Source organism: Pseudomyrmex gracilis, unplaced genomic scaffold (assembly GCF_002006095.1).
Source record: "Pseudomyrmex gracilis isolate BER0280 unplaced genomic scaffold, ASM200609v1 scaffold_487, whole genome shotgun sequence".
In the NCBI taxonomy this organism is placed as follows: domain Eukaryota; kingdom Metazoa; phylum Arthropoda; class Insecta; order Hymenoptera; family Formicidae; genus Pseudomyrmex; species Pseudomyrmex gracilis.
In genome coordinates this window covers 59,099-74,356 of record NW_018021071.1, presented here as the reverse complement: position 1 = coordinate 74,356, position 15,258 = coordinate 59,099, and positions in this window count along the sequence as shown.

Genomic DNA, 15,258 nt, shown 5'->3' with positions numbered 1-15,258 from the left:
TACCGTGTTATTTAAATAACGTCATTATGACGTCTTACTCACTTATTTCAACTGACGTTACTCCAAAGACCAATAGTTACATCATATATGACGTATATGTGTGACGTATATACTGACGTCATTGTTATGACGTTCCAAATGACGTCAGATTTAGGTCATAATCACCAATTAGTGACAAAAATCACGTATATTTACGTCATTAAACGTCAGCTGGTTGCTTGGGTTTTTTCTCTTTATCTATTTTTGATATCGGCACTATCGTCGAAGTTTTCCATCTTTTCGGATAGCAACCAACTCTCAAAGAACTATTTATTATATGCAAATAGACCTATTTATTATTTGCAAACTCCTTTTTTATTACACAAAAAACTGCTTTTAATACATCACTAGTTATCCCCTCATTTGTACCTTTCTTGTTTACTAATCCCATAACAACTTTGTCTAACTGATCTAGTCCAATCATCTCAAAATTTTCCATAATTCCTTTGTTCTCAATAACATAAATAATTTTTTTATTTGCTGGACGTATCTACATTTATAGATTGTACTATATTATTAATACTTTTTATGTTGTATAAATTAAATTTATCAGCTATATCGAACTCACCAGTATTATCTAAGATTTCGAAATCTATATTTTCTATTATCTTTGACCCTACTGGCTCACCTTTAATTATTTCTTTCAAGGTTTTCCACATAGCCGTAGGATTTTTGTTGTTGAGATCTATCATATTTTATATATATATATATAATACTCTTTCTTTATTTCTAATTAATTTTATAATTGCATTCCTTTCAGTTTTAAACTGTAACCAATTTTGCTTAGTATTTTCATATACCGCTTTTTTGTATGCTTTATCCCTTCGATCAGCTGCTTCTCTTATTTTATCTGAGAATCATTTTTCCCTTCCCACATCTTCAGAATTCTAGATTTTCTTATTGGCACTATATCTAACGCTTCTATTATACAAGTCAACAAGTTTTGTCGCTCTTATACTGACATCTGTATCTTGTCTTGTATGCAATTTATTTTCTACTAATCTGCAAAATTCATTTACATCAAATTTCTTATAGCTCCTAGCGCTAAATTCCCTATACTTATTTTCGATTCTCCTAACACCAAATTCAACTTTTAGCCATGCATGATCCGTAATTGTAAGTTCGTAAATTACTTGTACTTCTAAACTATCATTATTAGCGAAGACTAAATCAATGATTGTCTGACAGTTTTTCGTGATTCTCGTCGGTTTATTAACGCACTGTTTCATACCTAAGCTCAGCATTGTCGTTTGCAGCTTCTTCGCATAAAATGTATTTATCATGAGATCTATATTAAAGTCACCAATTACTATACATTCTTCTTTTACTGTCAACTCCTCTACTATATTTTCCAGAAATCTCATACAGTTACCATGCGGCGCGCTTGGTGAGTGATATACTACCATAATCTCTCACTCTTTTATACAATTTTTCTTTTACTTCTACCGCTACACACCAACAATTTAGTTTTAACTTTTTTGCTAATACTATATCATATTTAATATCGTCCTTTACATATAAAACAACTCCTCCTGTATTTCTGTTCTTCGTATTACACCTAACCATACTATAACCCGGAACGCTCACTTTACTATCTTTACTTTCTTCAGTCAACCTGGTTTCCGACAGTGCTAAAAATGCAGGATTTATTCCTACACAGAACAAAAACTCCATTAGACGTCTATTAGACGTCGACAGCTCCATGCAACATCTAATAGATGTCTAATGGATCTCTGGATGGATGGATGTCTGTGTGGGTTTTTTTCAAAATCTGATGCTACATCTCATCTTTATGCGCCGTTAAACTTTGCGCATTTGTATATAGCATTAGCTCCACATCTTCCTGTAGTTGCTATTTAGTGTCCTCCCAGCCGGCTCTCTTCTTCTCTTCTTGTAATGCCCTCTTAAAAGTTGGACACTCCAGACTGAAAGCGTCGTGTTTGTCATTTATTTTCAGGTTGTACATTTGAATTTTGAACATAACAATTTACATATTTTTTCTTTGTCGCCGAGCAGTCAATCGAGTTGTGATTTCCTGCACATTTGTGACATGTCTCGTCTCTCACACAGTTTTTAGCTATGTGATAATAACCCCAGCATTTAAAACATCTTTTAATACTAACATGATTAAATACAGGATATTTCTTCCATCCTATATTTAGTTTACTTTTCTTCAGAATCAACTCGTGTGTTTCATCATCTGTTTCTACTATTATTGATCCTTCTTCACTTTATCGTCTTTTAGACCAGTTGTTATAATATAAAATTTCTTTTCTTTAATTATTTTCTTCATTATCCACATATTTATTGCATCCATTTTGTTTTGCCTTTTATCATAGATATAAGTTCATTTAAATTTATCTCTTCTACCCCTACATTAATAAAATTTTTAATTTTGGCTTTGATTGTGGTGATTCCACTATTTTATAATTCTCTCCTAGTTTAGCTTGAACTGTCCCCTTCAATTTTTTTACTTCCTCTTCAGTTTCACATCCCATTATTACAGTTCCCTTGCTTTGTTTTCTTAATTTTATTATTCTTATCGCCATGTTCTTAATATCCACTCTTTTTCTTTTATTAGCTTTTTAATTTTACCTTCTGTTCCATTTCAGCATTCTTGACAATTATAATATTTTCTCTCTTTATTTCTTTAACTGCTTCACTGTAGCTACTTCCTGTATCATTCTTCTTAGGTTTTCCAGTTTTTGTTTAACGTTTCCCAATTCTTCTCGAACTACTTCTTTAATCATCATTCTGACTTCTTGAGACAGAGTGTGAGGGAGAATGAGAGAAAGAGAAAGAGAGTGAGAGAGAGTGAGACAGAGTGTGAAAGAGAATGAGAGAGAGTGAGAGAGAGCAAGAGAAAGAGAGAGAGAGAGAGAGTAAGAGAGAGTAAAAGAGAATACGATAGAGTAAGAGAAAGTGAGAAAGAAAGTGAGAAAAAGTGAGAGAGAGTGAGATTTCCGAAATAAATTGTATAACTAAATAGCTCGCGCGCGCACACACAGGACACGTCTGTCTGTTTTTTATGCAGCCGTGCTAAGTTTTTTTGCAGTAAATAGTTCTTATGTTAAAACATTTTTTGTTTGTTTACGGAAAAAAAAGTTATGTTGGGTCTTCTGAACGTTCAAAATTTTACTTGATGCTACTTTTTGATATCACTTCTCTCTCTTTTGTAAAACAGATCTTGTAGAGAAAGAATATATGTATATAGTAAAATTATTTTTGTTTTATGTTGTTTGTTTTTGTTTTGTTTGTTTGGCGTGTACTTGGCGCCTTTTTTTTATAAAGTATCTCATATTAAGAGCGGCTGCGTGTCTTATATTAAAAAACATAAATTTATAGAAAGTTTAAGTTTATACCGAAAAAGTATATAATAAATTGACAAAACTACATGATAAAACACTTATACATATAGTACACATTTACTGTATTATATAAGTACTAGTATTTGATTTTTTACACAAAGCGAAATCTATATGTATGATTTGACATAAGATTTTTCACGCAAGGAAAGGTCATTTCTTATATCGATGGGTACTTTATAAAAGTACACTGGTCACACAATATTTTAAACTTTCTATTGTTTTAGAATATTTTATATTTTATGTTTTACAACGTGTATAAAGTTTTACAACGTACAAAGTTTTATATAATATTTTGTATTTTGTAACAATGTATAAATATACAAGATTTTACTTGGTATTGTATATGCTACATTTTTATTAAGTAAAACAAATAAAAGTGACAGTTATTGGGACAGTGGCAGTAATTGGGACATCTACCCTATACAGTAAAAATTAATAATTAGTGACTAGGTTAATCATAAAAATTTAATAAAGCCATAACAATTATGTACAATATTAATTTACAGATTTTTTGAAATACTCGAAATACCGCAACAATAATTTCACAAAACAAAATTTTCATGATATGTGATGATATTGAAGTTATATAGCGAAGGTTACGGCTGTGCGAGAGAACATTAGTAATTATGATCTGCCGCAATGCTTCAAATGTCTCATTTATACGTATACACGCAATATCGTGCTTTCTAGGTCGATAATTCATGCAGAGTTCACCATTGGTGGTTTTCTGGATGGTCCTCTGAAAAAGTAAAGCACGCGACATTTGAAACGCTACGTTACGCGACATGAAATCTAAAATCGATATTTGGCGCCCGCGAGTATCAATCTTTGTGTCGATCTTGCATAAGCCACTTCGTGGAAGCAAACAATGAATTTCAATATATTGACAAAACGTGAAATTTGCACGATTCCCACGACTCTAAGTTTCTTTTGTTGCAAATAATTTCTCAGTTTTGTTCCAATATGTATGAAACATTGTCTTCTAATTTAATAAGAAAGTAGGAATACCACGTATTAATGATTTTGAATATTTTACTGAATAATCCTTTAAAGGATATAACTCGAGATTCAAACCTGAATTTTAATTTAAAAAAATGTAATATAAATATATATTTGTACATATAAATTATAAGATATATAAACTTTTGTTTATATATCTATTATATGTACATAAAATAAAAATTTACATTTACGTTTCTAAAAAAAAATTATTGGACACTTTAGAAATAAATATTTTTAAGGCAACGCGTTTATAGATTATTAAACATTTATGTTTTAGTATAGAAGTGATAAATATTTGTCTCTCTGTTCTCATAGTTACACAAATATTTCTGTCTTTTTGCTATTATAACAAACTATTTACACGTTTTAACATTAAAAAATAAATATAACTCTAGTCTTGAAATATTAAACAAACTTCAATTTGTATTTTCACGTGAGACCATTGAAACAGAATTGGTATGTTATATCTGGCAATATGTAGGTCAGCGGCTGTATAATTTGCGATGTGTATGATTAAGTGAATAGTAGATGTGCGCTAGAGAGCCTTAGGAAAAGCGCATCGGTTGAACAAAAAGGGACAGCTCAGCGACATACATTACCTTGACTGCTTTAAAAGCATGACCGACTTGCGGGCATGACATAATCGATTTATTTATGCGGGATCTGATACATATGTTTTGCCGTATACCGGAAAAATTAGTTCGGCCGACACAGCGTGCCACGCCAATTCACGCGCTGATTTATTGACGGCGATAGAAAAGAGAATTCGCGCATAATGCACACGGTTCTGTCTCGCGGTTACATGACGCGTTAATGCACATGTATGTAATGTACGACACAGAGTTTGGAGACAATGTAAGCTAATATTATGCTTTTACTACGGACGAGGGAAAGAGCGGAGAAGGAAGGACGTAGCAGCGAGAAAAGGTGACATGTAGTGGCGACTAGTAGTTATACACAACAAATGTCGCCGATTCAGGTCAAAGTTGTTTCCATCATGCCTGTGAACTATAAAGCGATTGGCTAATGCGAGTCTTTCTCCTTTCGTCACTCTTTTTGTGTCACGAATGACCTGCTTTGCAAATCCGATCGGTTAACTTTTTCATTGTCACGTACGTCGCTCGAATTCTTTTTTGTAGTAATTATTTTTTTATACAGCGATTTTTTTAAATATACAATATGAGAGAAATAAGAATCGCAAATTTTTTATAATGTACAAATATAGCGTCTCTCTTGTGGGTTTTTTTATAAAAATTACTTTTAATACATGAGTTCTCAAAATATGTACCCTTTTAACATATGAGTTCTCAGAATATGTATCTTACTAGTCTGATCCAAATTGCAGTGCGCGCGTATATTGAGGCAGAAGCTTTGAATACTTACAAACTATCGATTACCGTTGAAAAGTATACATACCGAGTAGTCAAAGCGCAATACGCCGCGAAGTTCGGGATATAATGAACTTGGCAAACTTTCGATATATCTTAGTAGTAGCCTTGAAAGATTGTAGCTACCGAATGTTTGATATCAGGAACTCATTAAATATTAAAAAAAATAGGTGCTTTTGTGCACAATAAAAAATCAATGAATTTATATAACCAATCACCGAAAAGAAGTATTACTATAAAAGTGTTATCATGACTACTTCGTGACACAAAAGAAGAGGAAAACGGCTTTTGTTTTGAACTTATGAGCCCGCTTCTTCATTCGTGACAAAAGAGAGGTTGGAAGAAGGTCGAAGTCTTTATAGAAGACAAATCTAGGTCAGTCCTTCTTCCGCTTTCTATTCAAATCTTATCAATACGTCTTTTCTTCGAGCTTACCTGCTTTTGCACAGCGTTTGGCTCTTTTTGACGAAGAAGCTTTGAACTATCATACATGTACGAAGATTCTATCTATCATCCTAATGAGCGTGATTTAGTTTCTGGATTATCCTTTTGTGTTATATATTTTTGAAATTTTGAATTCTGAACACGATCATAAATAATAGATATGAAGAATGCAGAAAGCTGCAATTTATTTCAATTTTCTTCGAATAAAGGAAAAACCATTTTCTCGTGTACTTATTATATGATTGCACCATTTCTAAGATAAATATTAAAACTCTGATTTTTATACATGTGTTTTTGTAAAAGAAACAATATATATAACGATTATACAATAAAATAGTACTTTTTTAAATATCACATGAATAAAAAATTTACTATTGTAACTTAAAAAATCTTTATACATCAAGAATATATGCATCAAAGGATGAAAACCATCTACTGCGTTTTTTGAATAATCAAAAAAAAAAAAAACAAAAAGTGATAACTGGTTGCTAGTACAAGACTACTGAAATAAATGAGTAAAACACGGCTACGTCGCTTAATTTTAAACAAAACATTTAGGATCATCACACACAAAATAGCATAGATCATTTAGACCAATGATCATCTAGCATAATTTTGTTATGGTCTGTAAATGACTATGGCGACTGTATTGGATGCTCATTGCATCCAAACCTTATGCTATGTCTATGCAGCTACACATGTCATTTTATGCGAAAGTTTTTACAATGAAATCACTACTTATTTGACTCAATCAGCTATTAAGAGGATGCTGAACTGCTGGCAAAAGTTCGCTCAGATGCTACTCAACCGCTATGTTATCGAGTAAGTGACGCCATCTCTCGAGACCGAGTCAAACCAAAACAAGGATAGATGACATGAGAGAGACAAGGATAAACATATGTTTCTCTCTGACGCTTCTGCTAAACTTGTACTAATCGTATTTGGAATTTTTCTTGTCTCACAAGGCTTCAAAATCTTTTTTGAAGCACTCAAAATATTCGTTTATGTTTCTAGTTTGGGTTAAAGATATTTTTATAAGGCCAATTTTGCATATAAAATAAAACTGTAGTTTCTGTAATAACAGTCTATAAACTTTTTTTTGTTTTTCTTAAATTCTTATGCTTTATCCCATTCTTTACTATATTCTCTTTTTTTTCTGGAGAAGCAATTTTTGTTCCGATTCATAGTTTTCACAAAACCTTTTAAATATGACATGAGGGTAAAACAGGACAGTTCAGCATCTTCTTAACAGTGGCTATATTGAACTATATGCCACAGATCTAACAAAATTCTATAATAATAACGTTAAAAATATTTAAACTAAAGGCCGATACGAGCATTAAAATACAGGATGGTCGTGTATAATAAGTTGTCTTTATTCAATAAATATAGACGTTTCGGTCACACAATTTTCTCTTGTTAGACTTAATTTTCATACTGAAGAAGGTCAAAAATTGTGTGACCGAAACGTCTATATTTATTGAATAAAGACAACTTATTATACACGACCATCCTGTATTTTAATGCTCGTATCGGCCTTTAGTTTAAATATTTTTGACTATTTCACGAGCAATTGATTGAATAATAACGTTGTTACATTTTATTGCTAATAATTTATTTTTTAATTATAATAAATAAACAAATAACAAATGTATAACAAGTAAACAAATAACAATGTAAAACAGTATCTAAAACAATAGTTTTTTACATACACAAAAATATTATATTCTTTTTACTATAAATATAACTACAGACTTATTACAGACTTAAGTTTGTCTTTCTTAAATTGGCAACATGTTTTTTAACAATAGATTTTCTTACCGCCAACTTTCTTACTTCTCGCGGATCATGACTAGAGTTAAGAGAGTACTGGATACCAACTATAGAAACCTGTAAATCAAAGTTTTAGAAACCTAAATTTCTTCAATTTCTAATTTTTTTACTGCATGAAAAGTCTTTCTACAGAAGCAAATAAATATAAAACACTACATAATGCTTTCAAAATCTTTTTTTTATTCACAATGATAGCATATGATAACCTATACCTATTACCCAGCAAACAATTTCTGACTGTGCAGACTTTGGCAACAGAAACTGTGTGCAGAAACGCTACAGTACGGAAACATGCTTTGGTGCTGCCAAAACTGTTAGCACATAGAGACAAAAAACGCAACAACTCTGTTCGCACATACATGAGACTATTGCGGCCAAAATGATTCCATATATGTTAGTGAAATTGATAACAAATAGATGGTCGATAGCAAGCAGATCTGCTTTAGCAAAACTGTGACCAAACAGTCCGCAAAACCGTATGAGCATCTGTTTATGACAAAACGTTGACCGCAGTCAGGTCGATTTGTTGAACGCATTGACGACAGATTGCCACCAAACGCCAAGCAGATCTGTTCGTGCATATGTGCGGACTGTTTGCACGCAAGACCAGAGATGCCAGATTCTGAACACTTGGTAGCATGCGGTAGCAGCGGTAGCATGGAAAGGATGCGCACACAACCTGAGATCGTGTACGTGTGCGCTCGAGACTTCGGGCGCGATCGCACACGTACACGATCTGAGGTTGTGTGCGCATCCCCTCCATGCTACCGCATGCTACCAAGTGTTCAGAATCTGGCATCTCTGCGCAAGACTACTAAACTGTCTGTTTGACATCTAGACAACAAAATGGCGATTATCTGCGATCATATCTGTTGCCTGTGTTAATAACAGATTGTTAACAAACATTGAACAGTCTTTTACAGTTAGACCTTGTTTATGCGGGCAATAACTGTTAACTTATGCTGGAACCGATAAAGTTCAACTGTAAGATTTTAATACTTCTGTTTATACGCATTCGACAATGAAGGAATCATAAATTTAATGTATTTTTCTCGTATTTGTTGAGTAATATGAAACAATAGGTGCTTTCCAGCTACGTACGGTCGACACTGTGTAACACAATGTCCACTAGTGTGAATGAGATACACTGATATGCTCTTTCTCAAGCTAATAGACAGTATGTTATACATTTAACTTTAATTTTCTCAGAAATTTGACGTGGTAGGTCGATTTCGCCGCCGGATTCGTTTTNATACATTTAACTTTAATTTTCTCAGAAATTTGACGTGGTAGGTCGATTTCGCCGCCGGATTCGTTTTCAGTGACCAAAAATCCATTAAAAAACACTTTGTTTATTCAAGTATCAGCATATATTAACAAAACATTTATTCGCGTTGTATATAAAAATGTACTTTAAATTATATTTAAGAATAATAAGAAAAGTATTTTTATTTATTGTTGCAGGTACATTGCATTGCAACATTTTAAGTAAAATAATAATTTAAATAAATAATAACTGAAATTTAGGATAGCTTGAGAATAAATAGATAAAAATAATTATGTGTTAGTAAGGAACACAAGTGGCACTCGCGGACTGAGTGCAGGGGATGCGAATATGGATGTCTCGAGTTCAAATCCCGCTATCACATTTTAGGGTTTTTTCAGATTCGATCTTTTTCAATGGAGTTCATCGGTTGATCAACGAGTTGAATCAGGCTTCTAGAAATTAATTCGAGTGAAATCTCGAATTAATTCCTTTCCGATAAGGCGATATACTACTGATTTTCTTTTTTTTTTTTTAGTAATTCCACTTGGATTCTAGGGGACAGATTTGATCTGCGTTTGGTAGCAATGTGTCGACGTTTTTGACGACAAATTTGGTCTGTACTTGCTACTGTTTTAACAGTGCTGGTAACAAATATGATGTGTATTTGGCGTGATTTTGGCGCCAACAAACGATCACCAAATCTGTTCTGGATTTGGTGCGTCACTTTGGCTTTGCTTTGCTAGTGGCAGACTTGTTATGATTTTGGTCTCATTTTGACATCTTACATGTTTGACAGATATGGTCGCCAAACCATATCCTAATGAGGACACAGATGGATATGGATTTGGTCTACTAATTTCGCCGGCGGTTGGCGACAAAACTGCGACATCTCACAACCAAATTGTTTGCTGGGTATATATAATGTATGTCATCACAAGAGGATCGCTTTGTCTCTGTTAACTACACATTTCAGTCAAATCTGCCTTATTAGATTCTTTTTTGTTGTACTTATTGCATTATGAAAGTATAAATATGTACATAAGAAATAATTCTACACACATAAAATATATGTGAAGTTATAGAAAGAAACTGTGTATAAATAAAAATTTATATTCATTTTCAACAATCAAAAGAACCTAGCACAAAATCTTAGCACAATTTACTTATTTCTGTAGAAGCATTTTCGATTTCATGCAGTAAATACGAAACTAGAACAATCTTACTAAATGTCGGTTTACAGGTCTCTATGGTTGGTATCCAATACCCTCTTAAGTACAAACATATACACACAGTTATCTTGTGCATATTTAACGAACATCAATTTATATGAAGATTGTCGCGTTCGATCGTATAGTTACGAATATTTATTCAAGTTTCTGCCACGTCTAGGAATTGAATAGATTGAGGGAACGTGTGTGCCACACTTTTGTAAATAAGTAACTGCTCGTAAGTGATGCAGCGTTAAGAGGCACGGTAATGCCTCGCGCCAAGTTCACGCGCAACGAAGTGGCGCTCGTTGTCGTTGATCTCATTGTCGTGTTGTTGTCGTGCCGTGTCGTGTCGTCGTCGTATTGTAAAGTCAGTTCCGTCGGACGTTTTCCTATATTATAATTAGACCTCTGCGTAAACTACAATAATTGTTGAATATAAGAGTCACAAGCGGTAAGATTCATGTATAATTTATTTAGACTTTCTTTTTCTTTGTTAAACGACATTGTCGGATTGGAAGTCGTTTTGGTAGTCAGGGTGAGGCAAGGTCGAAAAATATATATTGTATCTCGGTTATTTATTAGTATTTATTGAAATCAAACACAGTGTCGGTTGTTGTACCGAACAACAACTTGAACTTGTTGAGTCGTCTCGCTGATATTCGGGATAGTAATGTCAGATTCTGAACACCTGATAGCATGCGGTAGAGCAGCGGTAGCATGAAGAGGTGCGCACACAACCTCAGATCGTGTACATGTGCGCTCGAGCTTCGGGCGCGCCCGAGCAATAGAAAAAGACAGAGAAATGATTTTCTGTCTCGCTCTCGCTCGGGCGAGTTGGCGATACGACGTTCAACTCTCAATAACGTCATAAGCGGCGTAAGAAATGTCCGAATTCCCCGGCTTGCTTTCTGACTTTTCTTTATTAATTGAAAATTTTATTTATATGTAATACAATAATACAATATTGGTCAAGAGTGGTAAGTTTATTATTTTATTTGTACACAGTTTTTTGTACATATAAATTTTATATACACATACATATAAATAAAATTTTCAATTAATAAAGAAAAGTCAGAAAGCGAGCCGGGGAATTCGGACATTTCTTACGCCGCTTACGACGTTATTGAGAGTTNAACGTCGTATCGCCAATTCGCCCGAGCGAGAGCGAGACAGATAGTCATTTCTCTGTTTCTTTCTACTGCCCGACCGTGCCCGATGTCTCGAGCGCACACGTACACGATATGAGGTTGTGTGCGCATCCCCTCCATGCTACCGCTGCTACCGCATGCTATCAAGTGTTCAGAATCTGGCATCACTGATTTGGGCGTTGTATCATTTTGTAAATAACAGTTATCTTACTTAGCACGTATTTATTCAGAAGTGGGATTTGAGCTTGTTCCTGCCATGGTGTAATAATATAAGGTGTAACATTGCGCATAATGGCGGCTTACTGAGGGAGCCAATCAAATTTGTGTCAAAATACATCTGCGAATTTGGCACGCTTCCATTTTCGCCGCAAATCTGCTTCTTTTGGAAAGCAGAATAATCTTTGTTTATCACTGCGACTCTTGCAATTTTTTACAAAGCACGCAGGCATGTTTTTTCACACTACTTACAGCAAGTGACAGAATATGTCACATGGACACTATATATATTGGACGCCATATTCCAAGCATTTTGACCCAAATCTGATTGGTTGGCTACTGCGCATCCACGGAATGTTACACCTTATATTATTACACCATGGATCCTGCAGTCAGGGCTCGTTGTTTGTGAACGGAGCACGTCATTTGTAATTCGGAGCTGTCGTGTGGAATCTGAAAAAAGAAAAGAGATTTTGATTTTTGTGTTGCACGTGATTGATTGAGTAGTGTTCAATAAGCTGGTAAACAGTGTGGTGATGTCTCGTACGCGTGTTGCAATAGACAGACTGGCTTTGGAACAAGCTTCCTTAGAGCAGCTGAAAAAAAGGCTCGTCGTTACAAACTTCCGTCAACCGGGGAGCAGTCAGAATTAATAGACTCAATTATGACGTACCTGGAGCGGCACAGAAATTTCCAGATAGATCCGACGGAAGTCGCGAGTAAAGAACCTCACTCTGAGGCTAGAGCGGCTGCTTCAGCTGAGCCGTTGACCTCATGCGTTTAGAGAAACCCTTCAAAGATTCCAGGAAAGTATCATTTGCTAACAATTAGAGATCCAGCAGCAGCAATTTATGCTGGAGGTTATCCAACGGTTGTCCGGTTGTGAAACAGTAGTGCCGGCGACCGATTCCGGTGAAGCTGACCTTGTGAGGCGAGTTGAGATTCAGCAGAGAGATGAGCGAGCGACATCGCTTCAGAGAGTGTCGCCTGTAACCGAATCCGCTGTGAGAAGTGCTGAAAGTTTATTAGATGGTAGTGCTGCAAAGTGGCTCGCGACTCAAATACCGGAGTATTGCGGTGCCGAGAACGAGAACATTAGTACGTGGGTCAAGCGCGTAGACAGAGATGCAGATCCATGGAGCTCCAGATGGTGTAGTGCTGCTGGCGGCCTCGAGACGGTTAATGAAGTTTGCACGACAGTGGTACGACATGCAGGAAGGCCCTGTGATAGAATCGTGGGTTAACCTTAAAAGAGATTTATTAAAAATGTTTGAAAAATGCATGTCATTTTATAAGGTAATGTGAAAGATAGAAGCCCGGAAGTGAAATCCACATTTAAAGAACCTTCTGACCAGTACACTATTGCTAAACTAGCGTTAATGAATAATGTGGACTTATCTGTGAAGGACACGATTTACTTGTTGGTTGGCGGAATTACATCTGGCTTGTTGAAGGCCACTGCTTTGTCAGTAGCTGGCGATTCACTTGAAGCTTTCCTGAAGCGTATGCGGTGCGTGACAGAAAGCTTTGCCGAGCAGAGTGGCAAACTTTAACCGGCTAGCGCCGAGAACACTGAAGGGGCACGCACTATAAATTCTTGCTTGAGTGCATGCCTCCATCACCTCGGTGTTCTCGGTGCTAGCCGGTCAGAGTTTGCCACTCTGTTGCCGAGCCGGATAAAAAAACCAGTGGTCACACACGCGGTTAATAAAATGCGTGATGGTACGTGTCGAAATTGCGGTAAGAAAGAGCTCTCGCATAAAGACTGCCGAGGTGACCTAACTTGTTTTTACTGCAAGGTTACAGGTCATCGCCAATTTGACTGCTCAGCTTTGAAAGAAAAAACACAAAGACGGCCACAAGCTTGGGCTATCCGGGTCCATAGTCAAGGTCGACAGCATCGGAGACCAGTCGTGTGAGCCTACCGCCATGGTAGATACAGAAAGTTCAGTCTTGTTTGTAAAACTTACTATCTTTTTACAATTTATTAGGCCCTTTGGATATCGGTGTTTACCCACTAATGGAAAATTTGTAAATTTGAAGCGCTCACCTTTAGATATAATTGGAGTGGTCTTAATCGATTTATCTTTACACTTGTTGAGAACTATTGGAAGTACAAATTAGTTCGATCCGTTCCGTTTCCAAAAGATGGCTCCAGCTGTTGTGAATGGTTCATAGTGACAGCTGATTTTGGTGGTTTTAAAGAGGTTAGACATTTGCTAATTTAATTTATATCGCTTTAAGTTTTATACAAAATCTTGATTTTTACTGTGTTTCAAATATTGAATTTTGTGTTACCCAAGCAGCATATGCGGAAGATTTTACTTTTCTGCTTTAATTGAAAGAAAAGTGCAGCAGAAGCCCATCGAATGCTTGTCGAAGTTTATGGTGACACTGCTCCAACTGATAAATCATGTCGGGAATGATTTCGACGTTTCAAGGATGAAGATTTCAGCGTTGAAGACAAGCCTCGCACTGGAAAGCCAAAAAATTCGAAGACAAAGACTTGGAGGCATTACTCAAAGAAGATCAGAGTCAAACGCAAGAGGAGTTTGCAGAATCATTGGGAGTAACTCAACAAGCTTTTTCTGTACAATTGAGAGCCATGGGAATGATTTAGAAACAAGTTAATTGGGTATCTTATGAACTGAAACCGAGAGACGTTGAAAGGCGATTTTTCACTTGTGAGTTGCTGATTCAAAGGCAGCAAAGAAAAAGTTTTTTGCATCGGATTGTGACTGAAGATGAGAAGTGGATATTTTATGACAACCCCAAGAAGAAAAAATACTATGCTAAGCCCGGTCAATCGTTGCCATCGACCTAAACATTAACACCAAAGCCGAACATTCATGGTTCGAAGATCATGCTCTGTGATCTGATGGAACCAAAAGAATGTTGTTTGTATTATGAGCTGCTGAAACCTGGCAATTCCATTACAAGCGATCTGTATCGGCTACAATTGATTTGTTTGAGCCGTGCACTGCGAGGAAAACGGCCGCAATAATAGCAAAGACATGTTAAAATTATTCTTTTCATGATAACGCTTAGCCTCATGTTGCAAAAATCGTAAAAAAATATCTGGAAACACTCAAATGGGATGTTTTACCGCACCCGCCGTATTCTCCGGACATTGCTCCTTTTGATTACTGGTTGTTCCAAAGGATGCAGCACGATTTGACAGGTTACCGGTTCACTTCTTTCGCAGAAATCGAAAATTGGTTCCGAACTTGGATCGCCTCCAAAGTCATTTTTTCGAGATGGAATTCGAAAATTGCGTGAGAGATGGGAAAAAGTAGTAGTTAGCGATGGACAATACTTTAATTAATCTGTTCATTCATTTTG